This window comes from Setaria viridis, chromosome 6 (genome assembly GCF_005286985.2).
Source record: "Setaria viridis chromosome 6, Setaria_viridis_v4.0, whole genome shotgun sequence".
Classification (NCBI taxonomy): Eukaryota; Viridiplantae; Streptophyta; class Magnoliopsida; order Poales; family Poaceae; genus Setaria; species Setaria viridis.
Genome location: NC_048268.2, coordinates 5,623,409 through 5,629,866, shown reverse-complemented (window position 1 = coordinate 5,629,866; position 6,458 = coordinate 5,623,409). Strand labels below are relative to the sequence as shown.

General features: G+C 39.6%; 1 non-coding gene across 1 annotated transcript; it reads left to right on the top strand.

Annotated features, from left to right (window-relative positions):
* The first annotated feature begins 836 nt into the window (after nucleotides 1-836).
* Nucleotides 837-910, top strand: TRNAV-AAC (transfer RNA valine (anticodon AAC)). The gene has a single exon. It is a non-coding gene; the product is annotated as a tRNA-Val (tRNA).
* The last annotated feature ends 5,548 nt before the right edge of the window (nucleotides 911-6,458 follow it).

Genomic DNA, 6,458 nt, shown 5'->3' with positions numbered 1-6,458 from the left:
GCAGTCTGCAAGGCGTCTTCTGGACAGAAGCTCGCAGTCTCGATTGTTGCCTAGTTTGAAAATCCAAACGCAATTCCAGGATCAGGGCTCTGAACCTCCATTTGATCCTCGTTGTACAGTGGCCTGTGGCCCCAATATCGAATCATCTGTTTGACAAAAAAGATTTCACGATTAGGAAGAAGGCAAGCAGTGCAGTACGAAATACATGGAAAAATAGATTGACAAACAGGAAGAAGAAGAACACGAACAGCAAGCTGAAAGCATCCCTCGGTGGTAGTCCCCGAGAATGAGCAACGAAAAGTAGAGTATCATCTGACAAACAGATAATGCACTTTCCACAAGTCAAAATAGATGGATAATGCACCGATTTTTAGAACAAGGATGATGCATACACGAGTACAAATTTAGCATCGGCACATGGAACTGAGACACTCAGCTCTAGTTCAAAGAGTACATATGCAATGGTCCTTACTTTCAAGGCAACCTGCCTATTTTAACTTTAGATAGAACATATCAAGCCTTAGGCAATAGCTTCAGCTAGATCAAATTGTGATTCCGTTATTCATTACAATCTTTCTCTGTCTATTCTGAGCATGTCCTGAAAACTAATATCCTTTCTGCGTATTGATCATTAATATGATCAAGAAGAGCTGCAAATGGCATGTGAAATGTAAATACCTATTTTCAGCTAAATTAAAGTTGTCTCCTCTATAGAACATCAGCTGCGTCGGCCCGCCTGGGAGATGGCCTGCTGCTCTGGCCCGCACAGCTGCTGGCACCTGGCGTAACTTTTATTAACGAATAAATACACGTACATTTGGCTGACTAAACAACAAGATTTCGTGGTGTAGTTGGTTATCACGTCAGTCTAACACACTGAAGGTCTCCGGTTCGAGTCCGGGCGAAATCAAATGCTTTTTGTGATTTTTTAATTTCTTTAAATAAAATTCCCCTGTCCCGGAGCTAGACTATTTCTCTTTATGTTGCCCTTTTTTTAGAGAGGAAATTAAGAGTATGAACCGAATCATTAGGCAAAGGAAATTGCATATTAATGGAAGATGAAAGGACAGACTTCAAATTACTGGGCTGATGAGTAGCTAGTGCTCATGTTAATGCCTGGAAGGTGCTCATAGTTTGTAACAGTCTAGTCAGAAGCACCAAAAGAGTGGTTGATGAACCGCTACCGTCCACAAGTAAACTCCAGCAAGTATCATTTCTACATCTTCAAGCAGGTCATCTAGCTCATCCATGCCTGATGATCACTTTGTTGGTTGGATTCCCCGTGCCTCCCATTCCAAGTGAATCTGGCTTATCTAATCTATAGATCGTGGAACTGCTTATAGGTATGCCATCCATGCTAGCTTTGCTCATGGCCACAGACTCATGGTTTTTAAAAGCTACAGCAGGAACCACCAATCAGATCAGATGCACAAATAGCTACTAGTACATTCTTCACTTATGATTTATGAATGGTTCGTCAACCACCTGCTCAAGGTCCGGATGAATATGCCCATCAAACAGGAGAAAGAGATACAGAGGATACTCTGCCCTAAATAAGATAATGCACGTTAATTGATCTTGGCATTGCATCCCACGGAAACAAGATTATATCAGTGAGATAGTGGAGTGCGCGAGCTGGTAGTTTGCAGGTCCATATATATATATATATATATATATATATATATATATATATATATATATATATATATACATACATACATTCCCAAATGCGAATTTGCCAACCAACATGTACTGATTCGTCATCTCTTTTTACTGACAAGATTATACTTGTTAGAAGCAAGCAATAACAATGTTTCTAGAAGTTAGGTCAATCTTGAGATTTCGTGAGATGATTGAGCTTCCTGGCGCCTCCGAATCCTCATAGACGTTGAACTGTGCATGTCCTATACCTTCCGAGGATATTGATATCTGAAGATGGTACAAAGATGGAACCTTGCTATTATTTGCTCTACAGATTGGAGCAGATGCCTGAATGCCTGATTGTCCGCAATTCATATCAATGATGAAGTATGTAATTTGTTATTTATCTACAGTGAGTAGTTTAGCAGCCAAATCCAAGTCACATGTGTGGTGTGTACATAATCATGTCATCTGCTGACAAATTTCTCTCTCTCCAAATATAACAAATACAGAGTACTAGTAATAAAATTGGGCAGTATATTGTTGAAAACCAACAGTCTCCTGCTTTACTGAACATTATTAATATGTGTTGCAATTTTCTTCATTTATTCTTTAGTAGATTCATCAATAATTCAACAATATTGAGGAAAAAACTACTCCACCCGTTCCAAATTATAAGTCATTCCAATTTTCTTAGAGAGTCAAAGCAACTCAAGTTTGATCAAATTTATACAACAAAGCACTAATATTCATGATACTAAATAAATACCATTAGTTTCTTTATTAAATATATTTTTATAGTATATCTATTCAGTGTCACGAACCTTTGTGATCCTCTCTATAAATTTAGTCAAACATAAAATGGTTTGACTCTACAGGAAAGTTGGAATGACTTATAATTTGGAATGGAGAGAGTATATAAAGATGACCATAGTCTGATGTACGATGGTAATATTACCGGGTAGTTAGACATCATTTCAGGTGTAAGGGAATTTTACTACAGGACAAAATAATCTCACTGGATTTAATTTTTTTTACACTTTCACCAGCTGGTAGCATTTCTTTTCTTTTCTTTTCTTTTTGTTTTTGAAATGGTCGGCAGGAGACCTGCCAATCATATATGAAGCTGTCCCTGTCCGCGTTGCTCATCCCAGATTGATAATACTGTTGTTAGTATTCCCTGTGCTTGTATTTGCCCTTTTTTGTCTCTTAGTTACAAACTGCCTTGTATTTGCCCTTTTCCTTTTTAATATATAACCAGCAGGGATAAAACCCTCCTGTTTCATCAAAAAAAAGTATTCCCTGTGCTTCCCATTCCTTGTGGCATCCGGTAGTCCCAACATGATTCTATTTCTCTTATTCTTTGTCACTATAGAACTAGCGCCCAAAGGTATACCATGCGATTCCCGGTGTCTCCAATTCCAAATAGATCTTCTAGCTAGCTTGTCCAAGTAGCTAATGGTGTCCATGCCTACTCTCATATTCTCATCTTTCTCACCAAACAAATGCTCTTACTATGGAGTTGAGAATGAGCCACGCATATCTAAGTGCACCAGGAAGTGGGCTATATGAATCACTGCTCCCAACCTCTAATCTCCTTATTACTATATGAATCACTGCTCCCAACCTCTAATCTCCTTATTACGAATGAATGAATCACTAAATGCCTGCAGGGAGCCATGAGCGTGTAGGCACTTTCTATGTAGTTTTTAAACTCACACGGGAGGGGAGCATATGATCCTCTTCTTACCATAATTTCGTCATAAGCCTCTGCTTGGCCCTTTGTGGCTTTTTGCCACAAACTGATGATGCTACAAGGAACTGAATTTCTTCTCGACATAATCAGTTCCTTTTGGTGGATCTGCGCTGCATCCTCCACCTCGGGTTTATTTAGTGCTCCTGGTGTCTCCAATTCCGAGTAGTTCATACTTCTTGTCCAAGTAGGCAATAGGCCCCGTACCTAGCTAGCATGATCTTTCTTATCCTTCTCTCACCAGAAAATAATTTCTCTCAGCTTTGCAAAATGGAGAAATGAACCAGGAGGTGTATATATACTGCTCCCTATCTCTATATTTGTGAAGAAATGATTTACCAACCAATTTGTCGAGAAATATTTGCATAAATGTGCAATTAATTTCCATGACTGAAGCAAAGTCAAAGTAAAGGGTGTACTACATGTCTATATGATTTAAGCAAATCCAGCAATAAATTTAGTTTTGACTTCTGATTCCCTTTTTTATACTAAGGTCCTGTTTGTTTGAGATTAATCCATCTAGATTATATACGTTGGATTATGGATATGGGTACTATGGTAAAAGATCACTTTGGGACCACACTGGGACCATGAATAATCTAAAAGAAGATAGTATTGGGTAGCTTATTTCAGATTATTTATGATTCCATTATGATATTTTACTCTATTATCCTTGGACCATAATCCGGCTTATATAATTTATAAGGAAACAAACCAGCTCTAAATTGGTTATGGAAGAAAGATATATAATCCATATGTATGTATAAAGAGATTTTCTTGCTTGTATCTTTCTTAGTGGTACCCATGCAGGTCCACATTTTTTATTCCTTTTATAGGCTCATGTTTTTTTTATTATATTCAAGCAATTGGAAGAATAGACTGTTCTTCTCTATATAATTAAAAGACCTTAAAGTTTTTTATACTTGACAGAATCAAAGAGAAAAGAAACAAATTAGAGTGTTCATTGTTAAGTTAATTTCCTCGATCGATCAAACAAACGAATGGAACCAAAAGCTGATTTATATGATCATCATACTTCTGGCACTAATTACCAAGGCTACATACCCTGCTAGCCTTGGTTACATTGCTGTTCAGTGAGCATCAATGCAACACCACTACTGGAACCTAGAGCCACGGCTCGCTCTCACCCCTGAAAGAGTATCAGGAAAAGTGCTTTGAGATCTATGGACATCAGAAGCACAGGTAGCGTCCCCTGCTGTAAGAATTTTCTTCCCATCCAAACACAAAACTAGCTGAACTGGAGGCGCGAATCTACCTAAGCCCCTCTTCTGCCTTTTGGACCTCTGCCTGATTTTGCCACAGCACAGTTTGGCGCCGCCACAAAAATCAAGGCCACCGCTGGTTCCTGAGAAGCCAACACCATGGTAGGGCCTTTCTTCACAGCGTCAGTTCTTTCTACCACCATGGTTGTGATGTCGTACTTTAGCACCGAAGATTTGGCACCACCACATGTGCGGCGTGGCTACTGATGGCAGGCAACCAAGCAAGCTCCTTCTCAGCATTGGGTTCTCCGACTTTACTTTGGGTTCCCGAGGCCTTTGGTTCCAAGTAGGTTAGTTTGAGACATCCCATCCTATCCAGCCTCACCAACTCAAACAAACACTACTGGTTAAGCACCTACCTTCTGAACTCTAGCCCTATCTCTGCATTTTTTTTGCGAACCCTATCTCTGCATATAACATGGAGAAAGGGACAACTACTACTCCCTTTATAAGAGAGACTGAGACAGTAGCTCTATTTTACGCTCTTTCACAACTCTTTTATGGTTATTAATGATTCACCAACTTCTTCAGTTTGACTGCTTCTATTCAAAGCCCAGAGGGACCCACACATCTGTGATGTTTTAACTCTAATGGACAGCGGATCCTTCCCTGAGCCTCAGTTGATGCAGGTTGGTTATTTGTACTATCTGCGAGCCCCAAGGCCCAAACTGAATGGACACACCTTCAATCTTTTACTCAGTTTGTAACATTATGTCCAATGACATCGATGAATGACTGCTCAGCAGTACCATCCTCAACAAGACAAGACTATGTAAGTAGCAGCTTCTGAGGTTAAGTAAGCTAGTCACTACCTTAGCTTCATTTTCTTAAGAATTACATTGGCGAACACTTGTCCATATTGCATGGCAAAACAGGACAAGTTATCAGCGTTCTATGAAAAAAATTGAGCTGGAGGTATTGATTTTGGTTCTCCAGATCCTTAACACCAAGGCCACACATATTCGAGCCTGGACAGAGAAAGGCAGGAATGTTCCCAAGCATTTGATTTGCAGGAATATATGCTCGTAGTGCTAGGCTCGTCCTCCTTTTCTCTTTCTTGTTTATTTTTTATTTTTGCAAGAAAGAGATAGCCTTCTCAGCAACAGGCCTCTATTAACTAGACCAAAAGGGTTTGCATTATCATTTATAATAATCTTCTGCAAATAAAAAATGGAACTTTTATCACTATGCTTACTCACGGGTCTTATTCGGGCCTCCTTTGGAACAGGCTCCTAAAACTTCCTAAGCTTTTCCCTGATCGAGCCTGGTCTGCTTGCACACATTGCTCTTCGAAGAATGAGTGGTTTTTCTACTTTAAAGATCCTGAATACCGTTCTAGGTACTTAGGGCGCGTTTGGCAAGTAGAATCGTTTCCGTTTCTCGTGAGAATCGGCAGAAACGCTGCCAAACGCGCTACCAAACGCAGTGCCTGCGTGAAACGTTTCTCCTTTTTTGCTTGCCTGGTTGAAACGGCTGGTGACTGGTTTGGCTGGATTCTCATTCATAATCAGTATACCTCCCCACCTACTTGCTAAGAAATTACAGCACTTGCCACTCATCATTTTGGATGTATATTGATCGTGTACCCTTTTAGAATACCACTGCACAACCATGTATTATGGCGCTACTAATAATATTTTCAGTGGTCCAACACTAGGTCCATGAATGTAACAGACTACAACTAATAATATTTCTCATCATTTTATTTCTCCTTGTTATGACTCAAGAAAAAAAACATCACATGTTGGAGGGCACATATGTCTGTTCCACTGTATTCTCCT